Consider the following 20,434-nt stretch of genomic DNA (forward strand, 5'->3'; position numbering starts at 1 on the left):
GGTGCTCATTCAGACGCTGTCTTTCCGACCGACCTGTTCTTCACCTGAGGACGGCTGCTTGCGTTGTGGCCGAAACGTCGTGAGAATTATTTTACTATGTTTAATTTTTATTACTTTATTATTTCCCTTCTACGTGACTTTACCGAAAGAACCAAGAAGATGAATCCCTTGCAGTCACGAAAGCTTTAAATCGAAATCTACTGGAGGTTGTTCGGGGGCGACTGCGGCGACCATCACAACCATTTATGGCTTTTGGCCAGGAAGGTCACGAATTTTTTTTTCACACGAACGACGCATTCACGCAAGCACCCGATGCTCCGTTTTGAAGTTTTAAAATTAAACATCTTTGAATTGTATCATGTTCTGAATTCGATAATTGTATTTCTTCATTAAAAGCTTATATCATTTTACATCTGCAAGACTTAATTGAAAACGACATTTCGTGTGAATTTTCTCTCGTTGTTAAGTAGATTGCCTCGCTGGGGGTTCGTTTCGATGCGGACTTTCACCGGTTTGGGATTGCGGGATCGAGATAAGGCGTCACAGAGCTGCTGGCCGTGCGAGAAGACCGCCGTCTGCAGATCGATTCCAACGTAATCGAACGTCTGTCCCTGCGCCTCCGTCGTTCATGCAGGGGGCGCGTAGGTTTTGCAGCGCCCCCTGCATGAAAACGACGGAAAGTGCAGCCTTCATCACAGATAGATAAAGTTGTTTTCAGAAGAGATCTGGCCACAAATAATAGTTCAACAAAGTGGCTCATCACGTGGAAATCTAAAGCAGCCAAATTACTTAAATGCTCGATTCTAAATGTGATGGGAAAACACGGAGGACCCGGAGAAAAATTCACGCAACCACGGGGAGAGAGACACGCAAACTCCAAATATAGAGACATGTCAGGGTCGGGATCGAACCCACGACCTCCTGTAAGAATCGATGTTATCCGTGGCCAGGAATAAAATTGAGATCGCTGAGATTCGCAGCGCAGTTCGCTCACCGCTGTGCCACCGTTCATCCTTCATAATTAAATATTCAAGTAGAGACACTTACAGAAGAGGGGAGAGAGAGAAACTCTTCATGTCAACATAGCGCGGATAGGAGGAACGACCTCCCACTGAGCTACAACTGACTTGGGAGTGTCAACAAAATGCCTTCGTTGCTGGAGAGCAAGTGAAGTGACAAGACACGCTCATGGATGTGTGTACGTTGAACTTCTTTCGCACCGTGCGTAGTCAACCGCGCTAATAGGAGGCGCGGTGCAAGTACAACAAACTAAACACGAACAGCAGTTCTAAAGACACGAGTCTTCAACCTCGATTTAACAGTTACAGAGCTCCAGTTGCTTTCCTCGTATCGGAAGGGAGAACGTTCCAGACGGCCGCGGAAGCGCGTCTGAAAGCGCACCGTCTTTGCTCCATCGCGAGCCAAAAATGTCGCTGCGTTGTTACGCAAATAACGACGATGCGTGGCACTGCGCGAACATCTCGCACGGTGAGCGAGAGATTCCAAGAACACAGGATGAGATGTTACTATCCTTTGTGCAAGCACTTCCAAGAGTTCGTGAACAGTGAGGAGGACGCCCCTGCCATGCACATCGTGGAAGCTGCGAGGGTGCGGTAGAGGGAAACCCTGCTCAACATGGTAACGACTATGTCAAGTATTTCGCGCTTACAGACAAGACATCATCGTGCGTGAAAATATCGCAGGGGTGTGGTGTACGATGGGTACACCCAGTGGAATGACGGTGATTCATCGAAACGCGAAAGATCGAAACACATCTCCACCCAAGACCCCAGGACCTAAGCACGCAGCGACACTGTGTAGCCCAGACCCGTCAGTCGTAACTAAAAGGGTATATTGGTGGAGTGTGCTGTACATTTGTGCGTGTCTCATAAAGCATTGATTTCGGAAAAAATGTATTTGGTGGTTGACCCGACAATTGCGAAAGTTCACGCGACCGCACTGCTAAGACATCATCACATGAGCAATGCTATCCCTGGGTGAAGGGAGACATTTTGACCGTGGATAAAACAGAAGTGTGGCGTTGTTGGTGAGCTCATTTCGTACAATTAATGTAAACTCGGGCTTAAATGTGATAAATGTAAACCGACTTCGTCGGTATGCACGGCAGCATTCCTTTCAGCCACGGGGTAGGCGATGAAACAGTAACAGCTGACCTTGGCAATACTTTTGAAATGTCAAATTCAATACGTTCCAAAAGACAGACGGAGCAATACAAAAATACCCCAGCGGCATGAAGTGTTTCTAAACAGCAGCCGTCTTTATCAACCTACCTGACCGAGCCCGTCTTGCAGTTTTAAGTCGGCGGTGACGATAACGGCCGGTTACTAAATAACCCACGTTTTATTTGAAACGCTCATTAAATGAACTGGGGGAGAAATGTTTTAATCGCGTTCCACAAGCTGGCGGGCGTGACGCGTTTAACCAGACCGACCACTTTATATATAGCTTTAATGAGATCATTTCAATTAAGCATGTGCAGCAACATGCAGACCTGATAACTGAACGGCTCTTTTTTTACGCACTTAAATTTCCACGAACTTTCCATGAACCTCGACACTTAAAACGTGACACGTTAATGCAGCTCGGATGGGACGTTCAAGTATGTTATACAATGAGCATTCGGTGGAGTGGTGGCACTGCGGTTAGCGCACCGTGTTGTGAACCCGGCAAACAAACAAAACGAAACGTGAGCTCTTTTCCCTGCCACGGCTGACGTTAAGTGGTCGAGTTGCATCTGAAACGATCCTGAGCTCTTCTCCTCCAACACTTCATCAAATCACACGAAGCCTCCCCACGTAGGATTAGTCCCTTAAGCTTAAAACACACGTGCTGCTGCTGCTTACGCAGGGAGTCAGCTGGTGTCGTTCACGGGTGTCACGTGACACACACTTGCCCGCCAGAACACCAAACACGGCGCACACACAAGAACAACAACAACGCGGTTCCCTCTCTCGGTTCATTTGGATGCGTTGGAAAAAGTTTGCCCTGCGAGTGGCGTGCCGTGAAATGGATTCCTTGCCACGGCTGACGTTAAGTGGTCGAGTTGCATGAGAAACGATCCTTGAGTTAACACTATGAGACATCTCCTTAACCAGTGGCAAAATATAGTAATAGGTTTTTACCCTTTCAACTGGTACAAAAACTGACACCTATTACTATATATTACTATATTTTGCCACTGGTAAAGGAGGTTTCATAGTGTAAATGCTTACCCCGAGTTCTCAATACTCTGATAGTGCACTGTCTTTGAGTTGTACGCCTTTTGGCGTCATCTGGTCCAACACCAATGGAGACTAGGCTCTAAGAAAAGCTGTCTCGGGTGTGGACCAATCAACTTCAAGGATAGTGCATATCATTATCATCATAATCAGAGTTGTTTCTTTTTGTTTGCATTTGACTGCTTGTGTTGTTTTTATTGCAAACATGATCCCTTGTATAAAGGTGTCAGTTTTTGTACCAGTTGAAAGGGTAAAAACCTATTACTATGATCCTTGAGTTTATCCAACACTTCATGAAACCACACTCAAGCCTGGCTCTTGGATGAGTCCTGATAACACACGAGCTGCTGCTACTGCTGCTGCTGTTTTCTCGGTGGAGGCACCTGGTGCGCTGAACGATACAAGGCACCCATCAGCCCCTGGTCCCATCGTGGCTGAACGCGCGCGTTCTCTCAACACGCGCATAGCTCTAAGCACGCCAACTTACGGGGGCAGTGCTTTCACGTTTCATCCGCACGTCACGTCCCATCTCCGCCTCGTGTCGTGCTCGGCGGTGAGGTCATGGACCTCCCCTGGGTCGACTCAGCCTCAAATGAGTACCTGGCGTTGTGTGCGCACATCGCCGCTGGGGAGACAAAGGCGGTCGGGCGTGGTGTTGGCCACGCACCCCCCTCGCGTGCCGTGCCAGCCTTCATGAGTTTCTCGCTAACACCACTTCCCGGCCGCCTTTGTCTCCCCCATTGGCGAGGTTTACACACCGCACCGGGTACTCATTCGAGGCCGAGTCGACCTAGGGGGAGGCCCAGGACCGGTTCAGAAAATCGTCACCGGTGCTCGCCGGTGAGCGGCACTCAAACTCGCGTCGCCCGTGTTCGTAGCGCTAACCACTACACTACCGCTCCCCACGCATGGCACGAAACAACACCCCCCTACACACACACACACACAGCGCTTTGTCACGGCGTGGTTTGTCGTCACCGGTGGCTCATATTCATGATGTCTCAAAGCCAATGGGGGGGACCTGGTTAGGGAGGTGGCTGAGGTTTGGCACATTCAAGGCATCCGCCTTCCGGGGGAGCTGTAAAAGTTACTGCAGGTGGCGGAGAGTCTCTGTGGATCTCCTTCCCGTGTGGCTCTTCCACCAGCCACAAGCTCGCTCCGTAGCAGCAGCAGCAAAGTAAACCGCGTGAGTACGACCACCACTACCACCACTAACCCTACACGCGCCTGTTGATGAAGGATGCTGCTGCTGCTGCGCTGTCTGCATCAACGACGGGGTTAAATCGTGCGATGCGTTTACAAACAATGCTCGTGGCAGTGTGCGTGTTTTGTGCGCAAGTGCGTGCGCTTAAATGCAGACTTTGATGCCCTGCAATGCTCTCGGTGTATCTACTTGGTGTTTGAACATCTTAACAGCTGTTTTAGTGCCAGTAAAGGGTAAAAAAAAAAATTGCAACATTTTCCTAGTAATTTGCGTACACGGATTGAATAGTTCGCTTTGAGCTGGCTGTTACGTCGTGTTGCCGTGTGGCTGGAGTCGAGTAAATTAATAATTTGATCGCACGAAAGTTACGATTTTTTTTTTTGGGGGGGGGGGGGCTTGTAAAGCTTATGTTTCTATCTGTGTTCACACAATCCGGAGTTCCTAACAGTGCGTTAATATCTTCTTGGTTCTTTCGGTAAAGTCACGTAGAAGGGAAATAATAAAAGAATAAAAATATCACATAATAAAATAATTCTCACGACGTTTCGGCCACAACGCAAGCAGCCGTCCTCATGCGTTAATAGTTTACGCCGAGTGTGAGAATAATCTGTGTTCCAGTACATCTAGACACTGCGGACAAAGCTGTCTTCACGGCGGTATACAAAGTATTTAGTCACAAAAACATTGATTGTGTGACGGTGCAAATAGCAAAATATGAACATTGCAACTGTGATCAGTCGCCGTGATGTTTTTTTTACCTTGTGAGGCGTTTGCATAGTATAATAATACCCCTCCTTTTAAGCTTCACCATGCATCGTAGTTACAAAGTTAAGCACGTAGACTACATGTGTGTGTGTATACTGTACATCTTGGGTCTTTCGGTAAAGTCACGTAGATAGGTTAAAAGAAAATAATCAAAAATAACAGAACTACTGTACATGCATGCGGCTTTATTACTACTACTACATAATCAACGTTTTTGGGTTTAGATCGCGTTATTTATAAATGTGTCGTAACCCTCCACCACCCGACACGGCCAATCAGTAAAAAAGTGTCACGTTGACAAAAGACAAATAGTTCACTGCTTTAGCCCACCGGTGTGTTGAAGCATTTATAAATAACGCGATCTAAACCCAAAAACGTTGATTATGAATAATATTGGTGGCGAAAGCCTACGTGTGAAACTACTACTACTACACACGAGCAAAAACTAAAACATACGAAATGTGCCCTACAATGAGTCCATCTTTTTCAAGGGATTTACTGCATCGTGTCAACAGGGCGTTGGTTCACTGATCGTCCGAAATGTTGCTTAATGTCACCTCATTCCCTTCAACGAAACATTCCACGGGCGGATTGCTAAAAGCTGCGTTGCACAAAATGAGCCCTGGCCAGAAGCAGGAAGCTCATTAACTGGCCATGCATGGAGGTGGGATGTGGGTTGAGACCTCCTTGAAGCAATCACTCGGAATGCAGTGCCATTATTTGTGTGAATGGCCTGGGCTTGGGCTTGACATTAATTCTGGCTTCGTGTTGGCTTTGTTGTAATCGCAATGACTACGGCAACTTTAAGACCAGCGGGTGGATTTAAGCCCACCCCACCCACCCTCTCGCTGGCTTGGTGGCTGTCGATTCTATTCTCGGGAATGGCAATACGTGGCACATCAAGGCCCCCCCCCCCAACCCTGCAGCGTCCTGGCAGTTTAGTGATGAAAAAAAAACAAGAATAGCTGTTACCCTTTCTGGCAATTAAACCGGAGGTTGTAAGGTGTTCAAGCACCAAATAGATTACGTTTTGCAAGGAATCAAGTCTGCTTTGACCACACACAGTACTTATGGCGAACATGTAAACAAACATGCTCTGATAATAATATATGCATTGTCTATGAAACTGATTGGCCTTCATTATTTATTTTTCCGTGTCACATCGCGTAAGTAAAAAATGTGTGTCGTGAACTCTCCTCCACTCGACACAGCCAATGAATAAAGTTGTCACGTGCCAATTTATGAATAAAATGAATCAACACCAGTTTTAGTTTTGACCTTATTTTTAGTCAATAGTCTCAACTCGGGTGCCTTTTTTGGGTGGATTTCGTATGTTCTCTCTCTGTTCCGTATGGGTTTCCTGCTGGAAGGCGAACAGTTGAGTTAGTTTGGCGAGGTTAAGGGTAAAATTGTCAACGTGTTTAACTCGCACGTGTATAAAATAACCTCCCCCCACCCTCCCGAGCCGCATAAGTTTAACGTTGTTTTAGGAGTGTACATTGGTTACCAGTATTACAACAGAGTTTTGTTCAAACACAGCCAGAGAACGAGATTTTAAACTGGTTGGGCTGGTTCAATTAATCTTTTGCTCCTTCAGGGAAGGTTTGACTTCAAGCAAAGAATGTTGCTGTGTTGGCTTGATTTTTTTTTTACTTCTGTCCTGAGTTATTGATGCTTCTGACTTCTTAACGCAGTGAATCACCTGACTTGTGAACGATTTGGACTTGTCAATGATCACATACAATTGGGGACTTTAATTATGAAATGTAATGTGTCGTTGATTTGGCACAAATTAAATGCAAAAATGTTCGACTGTGTGTCAAGCGACTTTCCAGAACAATGTTAGCCTGGAGTATTGGTTTAAACAAGCAAACTGTGGACTGGGTTTTGACTTTTTTGGAGTCTCATCAACAGGGTCGGTCCTGTTAAACAAATACTGCTGAGTTGCCAGATATTGTTTTGCAAGAGCAATCACTCTTCATGACGATGGGAGTCCTCATAATTAGACCTCCTTTGCCAGGTCCAAAATATAATAATAGAGGTTTTCCCCTTTTTTCTGACAACAAAGCTGAAACCACTATGGGAACCTCATTTGCCAGTAAAAATATGATAATTGGTTCTTTACCCTTCGATCTGGCAACAAAACTGACACCTTTTTACAAGGAGTCATGTTTGCATAGACCGCAATACCTGAAGTCATAATACAAACAAAATAACATAACTCTGATAATGTGCACTGTCCTTGAAGTTGATTGGTCCACACCCGAGACAGCTTTCCTTCGAGCCTAGTCTCATATGGGTTGGACCAGATGACGCCAAAAGGCGCACAACTCAAGGACAATGCACCATCAGAGTATGAGAGCTCGGGGCAAGCATCTACACTATGGGGACCTCATTTGCCAGTAAAAATATGATAATTGGTTCTTTACCCTTCTATCTGGCAACAAAACTGACACCTTTTTGCAAGGAGTCATGTTTGCATAGACCGCAATACCTGCAGTCATAAATACAAACAAAAGACATAACTCTGATAATGTGCACTGTCCTTGAAGTTGATTGGTCCACACCCGAGACAGCTTTCCTTCGAGCCTAGTCTCATATGGGTTGGACCAGATGACGCCAAAAGGCGCACAACTCAAGGACAATGCACCATCAGAGTATGAGAGCTCGGGGCAAGCATCTACACTATGGGGACCTCATTTGCCAGTAAAAATATGATAATTGGTTCTTTACCCTTCTATCTGGCAACAAAACTGACACCTTTTTGCAAGGAGTCATGTTTGCATAGACCGCAATACCTGCAGTCATAAATACAAACAAAAGACATAACTCTGATAATGTGCACTGTCCTTGAAGTTGATTGGTCCACACCCGAGACAGCTTTCCTTCGAGCCTAGTCTCATATGGGTTGGACCAGATGACGCCAAAAGGCGCACAACTCAAGGACAATGCACCATCAGAGTATGAGAGCTCGGGGCAAGCATCTACACTATGGGTGTCAAAGGTGTCAGTTTTGTTGCCAGATAGAAGGGTAAAGAACCAATTATCATATTTTTACTGGCAAATGAGGTTCCCATAGTGTAGATGCTTGACCCGAGCTCTCATACTCTGATGGTGCATTGTCTTTGAGTTGTGCGCCTTTTGGCGTCATCTGGTCCAACCCATATGAGACTAGGCTCTAAGGAAAGCTGTCTCGGGTGTGGACCAATCAACTTCAAGGACAGTGCACATTATCAGAGTTATGTTCTTTTGTTTGTATTATGACTTCAGGTATTGCGGTCTATGCAAACATGACTCCCTGTAAAAAGGTGTCAGTTTTGTTGCCAGATAGAAGGGTAAAGAACCAATTATCAAAGCTGAAACCTTTTTACAGGGAATCATGTGTGCATTAACCACAATACTTGTGGTCAAAATGCAAGCAAAAAACACACTGATAATATATGCATTGTCCTTGAAGCTGATTGGTCCACACCAAGGCTCGGTTTTCTTTTGAGCCTCGTCTCAATTGGTGCTCGACCAGAGAGTACAGCTAAAAGGCGTACAGTTCAAAGACAATGCACTATCAAAGTAATGAGGGCTCGGGGTGAGCATCTACATCATTAGACCTCCTTTGCCAGTACCAAAATATAATAATAGGATTTTTCCCCTTCTTTCTGGCAACAAAACTGACACCTTTTTACGAGGAGTCATGTGTGCATAATGGGAGTCCTGTTTTCACACAAAAAACAATACTGTATTAAATTCTGTATTGTTGAGCATTATGGATAATACAATAATTAACTCATCTTTCAACATAACAATAATAGATGAATATATTCATTGTGGTAGTCGGCTGCCAGAGAGGCCAGGGCATTGAGTTGTCGTCTCTGAGATCCGAGCTTTAAATCCAGGCGTGTGATTAAACTGGGTTCTCATTGGAAGTTGATTGGTCTCAGCTCCGTTACCAAATGGCCTGTAGAAAAATTATCATGATGAATTTGGTTCCAAACTTACATTTCTTATATTCTATCTCTGAGAATTACAAATATTGGTTGATTTGTCTTGGAACGGTTGGGAAAGCACCCCGATACGATGTTGATATCTGCTTTTTATGGGCCGTATTTTGCTATACGGAGGGTTGCAATGCCCTGTAAGAGATCAAAATGGATCGTCATCTCGTGACATGATACCAGTAACATGTTTGGAATACAACTCGAGAAAACAATGAAGGAAATATGAAAGGAGACAAAACACAAATTAGTTTCAAGCCAACCAGCCTGTAGGTTTACAGTAGAACACTCAGTACTTGTACTCGGTCATATACTTTAACGCTTTGCTGAAACAAAAAAGCCTAGTGTCGTAAAAACATAACACAACATTTAATAAAAAAAACATCTCGAAGCGTTTCGTGCAAAGTTTGTCTTAAACCGGGCGTGGTGCTGGCCAACCCACCCCGTCATGTAAAGCTCTTGTCTTCACATGTACTTGCGAAACAGCACTTTCCCCAATATTATGTTAAGGCTGTACGGGGGATCTTTGTCTTTGTATGCCTTACAAGTTCCACGTGTGTACATCGTTGTTTGACATGTCTGCTTGCACTCATTTTTTTACATTTCATTTCTTTTCCAGAACCACCCACCTCTCTTGGCCTGACAATCCGGCCACGGCACGCGCGGTGAACTCTGGCAAGAGTTCAACAGAGCATGCGTTGACAAACACGGCGATAGGATCATTCAGAACACACAGGGGGGGTCCCCTCGATTCTACTGTCTAACTTTTTCTTTTAAGCTTTCAACTGTTGCACTAGCCGTGTTTGAAGATGTGGTGAAAATACAAAGTTGTGATGCTCGTTTTTCCTTGCCAAGCACTTAGTCACGCGGACTATGTGACTCGTCTGGACCCCACCTTTAAAACTGGGTGACTCGCCCAAGCCAGGGGCAGCTTCGGCACGGAGGTCGCAGTATTTTAAAAAGTTGCGCATCGTAGGACTACATTACGGACGACACTAATCGCACCGGCTGTTTACAAAGCAGCTTTACTCAAAGGGCACTTCGAAAATTGGTGGTTGTCTAAGTTTAACATACATCAGTAAGGAATAAAACTTTAACCGACGTGCGAGCGAGTTGGTGACCAGTGAGGGAGGAAAGGAGGCTTTGCCACACACACACACGCACACAGATTGGACCTATCCCTGCGACAAAATGCTGGACCTCAGTTACTTGACGGAGGAAGAACAAAGGGCCATCCTGAAAGTGCTCAAACGGGATGCGGACCTCAAGCAGAAGGAAGAAGACCGCTGCAAGTGAGTACTGCAGCTCCCTCGCCCTTCAGCTGTGCCATGAAATAAACAATATTGAAGTGTCTTCTTGGTTCTTTCGGTAAAGTCAGCGTAGAATGGAAATAATAAAATAATAAAACGAAAACATCATAAAATAATATTATATAATATAATATTTATTTATTTTTTATTTTATTATTTCCATTCTACGTGACTTTACCGAAAGTACCAAGAAGATGAATCCCTGCAGTCACGAAAGCTTTAAATTGAAATATTGAAGTGACTCTCTGCTCCACCCTTATCCCCTGCACGAAGGGATACACCCCATTCCAGGATTTGCATTTTAGCGGAAGTTGACAAATGATGAGGTCGCCGGCTGGCTGAGGGGTCAGAGCATCCTGGGTTTGAATCCAGGTTTCAGCCGCCCGTGGTTAAACTAGTCCATGAGCCCAGAACAGGCATTTTGCTTGTTAGGGGTCACCCGAGGTGGCGTTGATTGAGTGGCTCTGCTTTCTTGATGTGGCCCCAAAAAACTGGTGAATTACATGATGGCCATTTCAAATGAGTGGGTTATAAAGGTAGCCATGTAAATAAATTTGTACTTCTTCTTGGTTCTTTCGGTAAAGTCGGGAAGACCTGTTCTGCACCTGAGGACGGCTGCTTGCGTTGTGGCCGAAACGTCGTGAGAATTATTTTATGTTTTATTTTTATTATTGTATTACTTCCCTTCTACGTGACTTTACCGAAAGAACCAAGAAGATGAATCCCTGCAGTCACGAAAGCTTTAAATCGACATTTGTACTTTCTTTCTACCTTAGGTGGTAGCAATGCCTGGTCTCGCCCCTGTGAACTAATCTGCGTTCTCTAGTGTAGTGAGTTGCAATGTGCTGTGTGTTATATTAACAGCTAGTTGAGTTGGTTGTGTGGCTCAGAGGTTAAACTAAAGTTTTATTTTTTATTTTACCAGGTAAGGCCCACTGAGCTAAACAGTCTTTTTCAGAAGTGACCTGGCCGCAAATGATAGCTCAACGAAGTGGCTTATCACGTGGAAATTTATAGTAGCCAAATTCTAAATGTGGAGAAGGGAAATTGGAGGAAGGACCCGGAGAAAAATCCACGCCACCACGGGCAGAGAGACATGCAAACTCCAAATATACAGGCGTCAAGGGTTGGGATCAAACCCACGACCTCTCCTGTTTACCAGGCGAGGTAGCTGACAGCTGACATCTCCCCACCCTTGCACCCCAGGTTAGATCTGAGCTGGTGGGTTCTGATCTGCGATTCAGCCGGCTGTGATTCAAACTGCATTCTCTAACGTCGTGAGCCGATGGTCTCGGCTTGGTCAATGATGACTGCACAACAACAAAACATTTCCAATTGTTATGTTTTTTATTATTTTATTATTTCCCTTCTACGTGACTTTATCGAAACAACCAAGAATATGAATCCCTGCAGTCATGAAAGCTTTAAATCGAAATTTTTTCCAATTGTATTAAAAAATAATTCTATGATTTCAGCTACTTCCAGCTCTGAGAATTGAAACAATGGTGTGATGGACCATGCGACGATTGTGGCTCTCTGTAGCAGGGTGTGTGTGGAAGTGCACCCTTGAGCATGGGGATAAAGCAGGGTGATGCACTGCTCTCTGCGCTACTTGATGATAGTTTCGATTGCAGAATTTTGCGTCCTATTCGTTGCAAATGATGACAGCAAGGTGGTTGAGGAGCTAAATGTCAAGGTCTTCTGGCCACGATGAGAGGCCTTCTGGAAAGAGTTGGTGTAGTGTTGCTGTTCCTGTGTTGAAGGAACGCAGACGACAGTTGCTTACTATATGGTCCATAGCTTGGGTTGAATGGCGACAATCACAATGACTGTGGCTTGTCTTGGTGTATCTCTGCGTATCTCTTTTTGATCTGTGTGTCTCCATGTATCTCCGAGTCCCCTATGGATGTATTATTTCGATTCAAAGTTCAACTTGCATGATGGCCACTAATCGCACTGACTTCGTCTTGTGCGCATTGGCCTGCTGTTGATGTTCTGATGCTGTTGACGGCTACACCACCCAGGTGTGTTCGAGGAGGAATGTAAAAGCCGGGGAGTGCGATGTCTCTCGGTATTTTGTTGACATGACTCGAAGGAACCATTGGAAATAAAATGCAAACAAATGACCAACATTTTATTTTTTAAAAGTGACAACAGGGAGTTGTAAATTTGTGCGTGTGTGTTAGCAATGTGTGGAACGGTGGCACAGCGGTTAGCACACTGCTCTAAGAACCCTGTGAGCCGGGTTCGATTCCCACTCACGGTCGACACCAGTGACGATGATTTGAACCGGTCCTAGGCCTCTCCTAGGTCGACTCGGCCTCAAATGAGTACCTGGTGATGTGTGTAAACATCTGCACTAGGGAGGCGAATGTGGTCAGGCATGGTGCTGACCACCCACCCCTTTGTGTGCCGTGCCGGCCTTGATAGGTGCTACTCCGCTAACAGCACTTGCTCCTACAGTCTGTTAAGGCTATACGGGGGAACTTTGTTGTTTTAGCAATGTATTTTAGTATGACAAATGGTATGAAAAATCAGATAGTAGAGCAGATTGTAGCTGATCCTACAGGAAGTTGGGTGGCCAGCGAGTGTCAGCGTGAGCCAGTTTGGTCGTGGTCAGTTGGTCAATGTATCTTGCAGTTAATGCGAGGCATTATTTCTGAAACATACAGCCTGCTGTTGTCAACCGGTTTCCGATATCGCTTGCCAATCATGGACAGCCGTGGAATTGAACCGATGAAGTCGTATTCGTAGCACAGTGCGCTAACCACTGCGCCCACGCCACTCCACCCAACCTGCGATGGAGTCATCTTTAATCGACCCGTCTGACATGTTTCGCAAGAGGGGACGTCGCGCTGAGTTAAAAATTTATAACCTAACCCTGAAAATGTGAATCACTCGCAAACCAAACTGTAAAACCATAACCGTAGACTTTTCATCGTAACCCTTGGTGCGGTTCTCCGGGTTGAGTCGCGTGTTGATCATATCTCCTTTGGAGCTTTCACCACGCGCTACGGCTGCAGGCATCTTCACGGGTGTGGAATGAAAACTCGAGGGAAGAAATTCTCAGCCCGCAGCCCAACCCAGAAGGACCACGATCGGATTGCTAAGCGGCTTCGCAAGAGGCGACGTCGCGCGTGTTTTAAATTCGTAACCCAACCCCAAAAATGTAGAATCGCTCTCGACCAAACTTTCAAAAACGTAACAGCAGACTTTCATCGTAACTCTTGGTGCGGTTCTCCGGGTGCAGCCGCGAGCATATCTCCCTCTCGAGCTTTCGCCACGCTTTATCTTCAGGTTGGTGGAATGAAAACTCGAGGGAAAAAATGCTCAGCACGCAGCCCAACCCAGAAGGAGGGCCAGCAGCTGAGACAACAACTTGCGTCTTCCATTCCCATCTTCTTAACCCTGCAGGTTGCGGGGTGGGTGTTCCATTCGCCACTGAATCTCGGAACACGCAAGCGGCTCTGAGTTAATTTATTTAGAGTGGCGTAGCGTCGTTGTTGTTTAAGACGTTGTATTCGGCCTAGAGAATCGTAGCGGCACGATCGCACTCTGAAGGCTGGTGCCAAACTGTGCCACGCCCTCCCGCATGGCCTTGTGCGAGCCTCAGGTTCGTCTTCGAACCTGAAGACGTACCAATGTAGATATTTTATAATATTTTTTCTTTCAATTCCGTTCCGATAATGTACATGTAAAATACGACGGGGCGGCAGCCAAGGGATGGAACGTGTCCGAGCAGGCGACCGTTGAGGAGATGGAGCGATGAGATGAGCCCGTGTGTTGCAGCAGGGGCCCGGCTGGGTGGATTGTTGTATCGCAGGATTCGGAGAGGATGGCAGCGGCTTGCGGAGGCCTTAGTCCAGCAGTGGATTGAGCATTGCTCCTGCTGCTGATGATCATCAACCCCTAGCAGTGGTGCGATCCTGCAACCAGCAGAGCAGCTGATCGTGCGTCCCGACAGTTGTGTTGCTCTGACTCCAGCTCCTCTCAGATTGGGGGGCAGGGGGGGCAGTAGAGCTGTTGTGTGTGTTGGGGGGGGGGGCTCCGTGACGCTGATTCACCGCTACAGACAGTGGGGGGCCCCGAAGGGACATTTGACGGTGTAGGACCCAGCCCAGCACCCGCCTGACAAGAGGTTTATGTTTCCTATTATAGTTTCTCGAAAGGGCACGTGTGCATTTTCACGTAAACGTGGGTGATTGTTGCGCAGTGGTCGGCCCACTGCAATGACCCGAGTACGATGCCCGGCACCGGCTCACATCGGTGGCGAGAGATATTTTGAACCAGTTTCGTAACCCCACCACCACCACCACCCCCACCCTCCCCCCTTCAACTCGCTGACCAGCATGCCGAAGTATGGTCAATACAACCGTGATGACTGACACGGCATGGGGGCTGCCTTCGTTCAGCAGTGGACGACAAAGGGCTGTCAGGATGACATTTGCAGGAAGGAAATTCATTTTCAGTAGCATTCGCTTGTCCGTAAAATGTGTGTTTTGTTGGACAAAGATAGCGGGGGAGCTGCAGTCGAGCGGGTCCACGCGCTGAGCTACGAACCCGGTGACCCGAGTTTGATTCCCGCTCGACGGCGAAGATTTGATCCGGTGCTGGACCTCCTCGAGGTCGACTCGGCCTTAAACGAGTCCCCGTCGCGACTCGTGAAAAAAAAAAATTGGCACCGGGGGAGACAAAGGCGGTCGTGTGTGATGTTGGCCACCCCGCCCACCTGATGTGCCGTGCCAGGCCTTCACAGGTGTGTGCTGCTTGTTAACAGCACTTGCTTCCAACATTCTGCGGGGGGTGGGGTGTGGGGTCGATGTCTTCTGACCAAGTCACTGCTAAAGCTCTTGGCAAGAAGTCAACGTGGGGCTATGCAGGCGAACTGGTCTCGTGGGTATATTTGGTCAGGCGCTTGGGAAATCGCTCCTGCATTGAGAGTTTGTACCGGGGTGGGGGGAACGCGCAAGCGATGGTGAGGCAGTGTTTTATCAACGAGGTAATTACACGTTATGACCCTGAATGGTGAATATAATTGATAAAGCATTTACGCCCGTGAAATTAACTGTACTGCATTTTAGGGCTATAAAATCAACCGTACTGTTGTTAATAGCAATGCTAACGCAGGGATGTGGGTGCATTGGTTCGAGGGCTGTATTGTGACCTCAGTGACCTGAGTTGGATTCTCGGTGGGGGTTAACATCATTTATGAGCGATATCTGAACCGGTGCTGAGCACTGCCCCCCCCCCCCCCACTCTGTCAACCTGCACTAACCAGCGTGGTGAAGTATGGTGAAATAAGCGTCATTACCGAGATGTGTTGGGAGGCCTTCAACCAGCATTGCATTGATTGAGGGCTGTAGATTGCCATGACGTTATTACGTATTTTGACAGGAATCTTCACTGCTTCCAGATACAATCACGCATTTGCTCACGCGTATTGTTGAAATACCCACGGTAGATATGAAGAGAAAGGTGCAGCCCTGCAGTTTTTTGTTCCCACCACCGCTGCTGTTGCGAGGGCCTCCACCCGAGTGGGTTTGAGAGAACCCATCTCATAGTAGTAGGTTTTTACCCTTTAAACTGGTACAAAACTGACACCTTTATACAAGGCATCATGTTTGCAATAACCGCAACACAAGCAGTCAAAATGCAAACAAAAATAAATGGCGTCATCTGGTCCAACACCAATGGAGACTAGGCTCTAAGGAAAGCTTTATCGGGTGTGGACCAATCAACTTCAATGACAGTGCATATCATTACCATCATCAGAGTTGTTTATTTTTGTTTGCATTTTGACTGCTTGTGTTGCGGTTATTGCAAACATGATGCCTTGTATAAATGTGTCAGTTTTGTACCAGTTTAAAGGGTAAAAACCTACTACTATATTTTGCCACTGGTAAAGGAGATGTCTCCTAGTGTAGAACCCATCTCGTGGATTTTGTTGGCCTATTCCAGCACACTTGCGGGATGACTTGAAAGAGGTCGGAGTACCCACAGTTTACCCCACCACACACGTGACCTACCGGATGGGTGGTTTACCCATCTATGCTGCTGGGCAGACAGAGGCGATTGGCGGGTGGGATTTGAGAAACTGGCACCGGTGTCTCTCAACTGCCGTGCCGGACCATCGAATCGAACCGGTGACCTCTGGATCGCGAGTCTCGGTGCCCTGCTGGCCGTTGAACCGCTGTCGCAGCGTCCTTCCTGAGATGCCGGGAGTGCGATGTGAAGTTTAAAATAACAATTACTACAATAATCATGAAAAGCGCTTGACATTTCTTTGTATGGATTTTCAAATTTGTCTCGACTGCCTGATAAGATCTTCTTGGTTCTTTCGGTAAAGTCACGAAGAAGGGAAATAATAAAATAATAAAAATAAAACGTAATTAAATAATTCTCACGACGTTTTGGCTACAATGCAAGCAGACGTCCTCAGGTGAAGAATGAAACACCACCAAGCTTGGAGCGTATATTTAAGCTGGGTTGGAAGGGGAAGAAGAGCGCCTTGACAAAATAATTTGCATTTCAAGAGGAATTTAGCATATTTATGGGAAATGCGTAGGAGCCAGGGACTCTCGCTCAATAATATAATTGTAATATGATTATTGATTTTTTTAAATATATTAATTGTATTTATTTAGGACCTGGAAACATTATAATTAATAATTATTTATAATTGTAATAAATATATTGTAATAAATATATGACAATAATATCAAACCGAAGAAAGGTTTTGCAATGGAAGTGTGAAACGTCACACACTGTCTGTTAATTAACAATGTTTTGCTGGGTTTTAATTAACGTGCGTGTGTGTAGAGAAACTGATTGAAAAAAAACGTAACCACCTTGGCTTTTGTTCAAAGAGGTTAGCCGAGGTTCCATCACGATAGATTATAACATCTGTAATAATAGAGATAACGTTTAATTAGCTGTTTTAAATAAATGTATATGAAGCCTGGATTTTTTTTCTGCACATACATATTTCCACATCTCCTGTTTGCAAACCAGACCAGAGGTGGAATTTCCACATTCCTATGGCTGGGGGCGAGTCTATCCATAGGACCAACCACAATGTTTGACTTCCTTGCAAAGTGGTACTCGTTTATCCTGGATGATGATGGCCACAGGCACCCCTCCCCTCTCCACTCATAACTTGCAATAAACGCTTGTGTAACAGGTTAAACGTCACTCTGTGCCATACAAGAGGATTGTGTAATCCATTTTCGTGATGGCAGAACTCCCCATAGACAAAACCAGTTCCGAATGTTTTTGTTGCAGTGTGAATTTTTGTTTTAATTGACCATTAGATTACAAAACACCGTGGATTCATAGTGTTACTACTTCAGCACACCGGCGTGTTGAAGAGTGAATCCACAACATTCACAATTTGAGTACGACGTTTCGCTGGTAATTACATCCAGCATCATCGGGCGATTTGCCAGAATATTCGCGAAAGCCGACGTGTAGTCGATCCGAGACTGGATTGGGAGCCAGTGAGGGAGGGGCTTGGTTATTGGGTGTGAGGTGGTCACATTTATGGGAGTGGGTGCAGGCAGTGTGGCAGTGGCATTCTGTATCGTCCTGAAATTGTAAGAGATGGGTTTGGGAAGGGTGCAGAGGGGAATAGTTGGAGTCGGCGATACGTGACACAGCCATGGATGACGGCAATAACGACAATTATGTATTCGGGAAAGCCTTACCGAGTCTCAGGGCTCTTATTTTTCAGGAGCGTCCTGCATTCCGATGTTTGACGTGAGAGGGGAACCCAAAGTGCCTGGTGAAAGAAAAAAACCCACCACCATGTACACAGGGAAGTGGACACACAATGATGCCATCTCCTGGCCAAAGCTCAGGCAGGCCAACACCTACGACGCCTGGCAAGCCTTGGTGGATACCCATCCAAGTCCGAACCAGGCTCAAACCCAGCTAAGCATAGAGTGAGATCAGGGCACATTCAGGGCAAATTGATCTGCAGCTTGTGAGAGCAATTATTCCGCTGTATGGATATTGCAGGAGCCGTGTTGAGCGCGGGACTTAGCCTGTGAGTGAGCGATAATTGAATGTGCAATGATTAATTCAAAGTGGCGCTTCAGATACTCTGTGTTCAGGTGTCTCCGTCGGAGCATCCCGAACTCGAGTCTTGCTGTGCTGTCATCCTACTGTACACGCCAGGCAAACAACTTAAATGCGTAAACCGGTCAGACGCCACGTATAGACCCCCCCACCTCGTTCACTGGCATGCCCAAGGCTCCGAGAGCGAGAGAGGGACGCGGGCCCAAGGCACCGCGGCGCAGCAAAAACACCAAGGGTAATAATGAAATAATTAGCCGAATGCAAATGGTAATGTCACCTTCTCAAAATGGACAAAAAATACTCCGAACGCGTTGTCACTAACACTGTGGCCTGAAATGAAAAAAATATACAATAAGTGACGTTTCATCTATGTATGTTGAACTTATTTCGCACCCTACGTAGTCAACCGTGCTAATCGGAGGTGCGAGGGAAGGACGGCAAACTAAACACTAAAAGCAGTTCCTTCATATCCGAATGTGCTGTGAAGAACAGTCATTGCCCATAACGTCACCTATGATGTTTCTATATTTTTTTTCTCCTAAGGCCCCACAGCATTATTGACAGATGCGAGGTTGTTTTGTTGTTGTGCTCTTGCACCACTGCCAACGCAGCAGCAGCAGCGGCATCGGCAAATAATTTTGCCACGCAATGGGCCATGTGTTTTCGGAGGCCCTAAAGGGAGACTGCTGAAGCCACTACTGACTGCAGTTGAGTTATCGGCCTACCAATAACATAATCATGTAATTTATCCTTGAAGGCCACATCGTCACCCAGGCTCATTAACAGGAGGGGTCCTGCAATTGGATCTTTGATCATTTGCCTTTTAATCATAATGATTTAGTTGATCCAGGAAAGCATCAATGAGTCGCCAATCCCTCCTCTTGTATGCAGTTCCGTTTCTAATTGTGAAAATAAACCGTAGTGCCCGGAGAAACTCCACACAAACGTCAACACAAACGGGTGTTCGTGAACACGCTCGCTCTTCTGCCATCTTCTGCGCAGCCAAGCAGGTTCACAAGTGTAACAAATCCCTTCTTTTTTTCGATTTAAAGCTTTCGTGACTGCAGGGATTCATCTTCTTGGTTCTTTCGGTAAAGTCACGTAGAAGGGTAGTAATACAATAATAAAATAAAGCATAATAAAATTATATTTTATAATATTTTATTATGTTTTATTTTTATTATTTTATTTACTTCCCTTCTACGTGACTTTACGTGACTTTACTGAAAGAACCAAGAAGATAAATCCCTTCTTGAGCTACCAACCCTTGCCTCCAAAGCTGCGGATCACAAGCCTGTGCCACCATGCTCTGCTCGGCTATTCGCCACCAAAAGGGGCATCAATCAAACGAGTTTGCTTAATTGGGAAAAGCGGGCATTGGCCGGCCCCCTACTGGCAAGCCAATTCCCGCTTGCAGCCCGGCGCTGGCATTCACCTTGTGCCACACAGGGAGAGCTGGCAGCGGGGGGTTCTCTAGGCCAAACTACAACCAGGGCACTTGAATCGATGAGATGTGACGCGAGGCACTTTTAATTGCAAGAATCGTTTTTCAGCACCCCGTAAGTGCGAATACATTTCCTTACTTAGACAGCACGCGCTTACTTTCGATGAATGCGACGAGTAATCGAAGTAAAACGTCTGCTGATGCGCCTGCCGTGCCCTGTCGGATGAGACTTTGTCCGCAAACAAACTGCACCCCGACCGGGTCCCATTAAGTCATTCAATAATAATAATACAGTGTGGCTGGGAAAAAACTAAAGAAAAACACACTGCTGTGATTATGCTTTTCTGGCAAGCTCCAAGGGGGTGTTTACGGTAGGCCGTGTAGGTAGCACCACCTCCCAATGGCCC

The 20,434-nt window shown here is 46.2% G+C and overlaps 1 protein-coding gene across 4 annotated transcripts in view; it reads left to right on the top strand.

Annotated features, from left to right (window-relative positions):
- Positions 1–4,268: 4,268 nt before the first annotated feature.
- The window catches only part of LOC133351769 (synaptotagmin-like protein 2), an 81,444-nt gene continuing 65,278 nt past the window's right edge, over positions 4,269–20,434 (top strand). For 3 of the 4 annotated variants that reach the window (XM_061567286.1, XM_061567305.1, XM_061567295.1), the window contains exons 1-2: positions 4,269–4,425; positions 9,817–10,489. The gene's annotated coding sequence lies outside the window, so the exon portion shown is untranslated. The remainder of the gene's footprint in view (positions 4,426–9,816; positions 10,490–20,434) is intronic. The other variant, XM_061567314.1, reaches the window with a different exon arrangement.

The sequence above is a fragment of the Lethenteron reissneri genome, chromosome 5, assembly GCF_015708825.2.
Source record: "Lethenteron reissneri isolate LAM-NWPU_2019-01 chromosome 5, ASM1570882v1, whole genome shotgun sequence".
Taxonomy (NCBI): Eukaryota; Metazoa; Chordata; class Hyperoartia; order Petromyzontiformes; family Petromyzontidae; genus Lethenteron; species Lethenteron reissneri.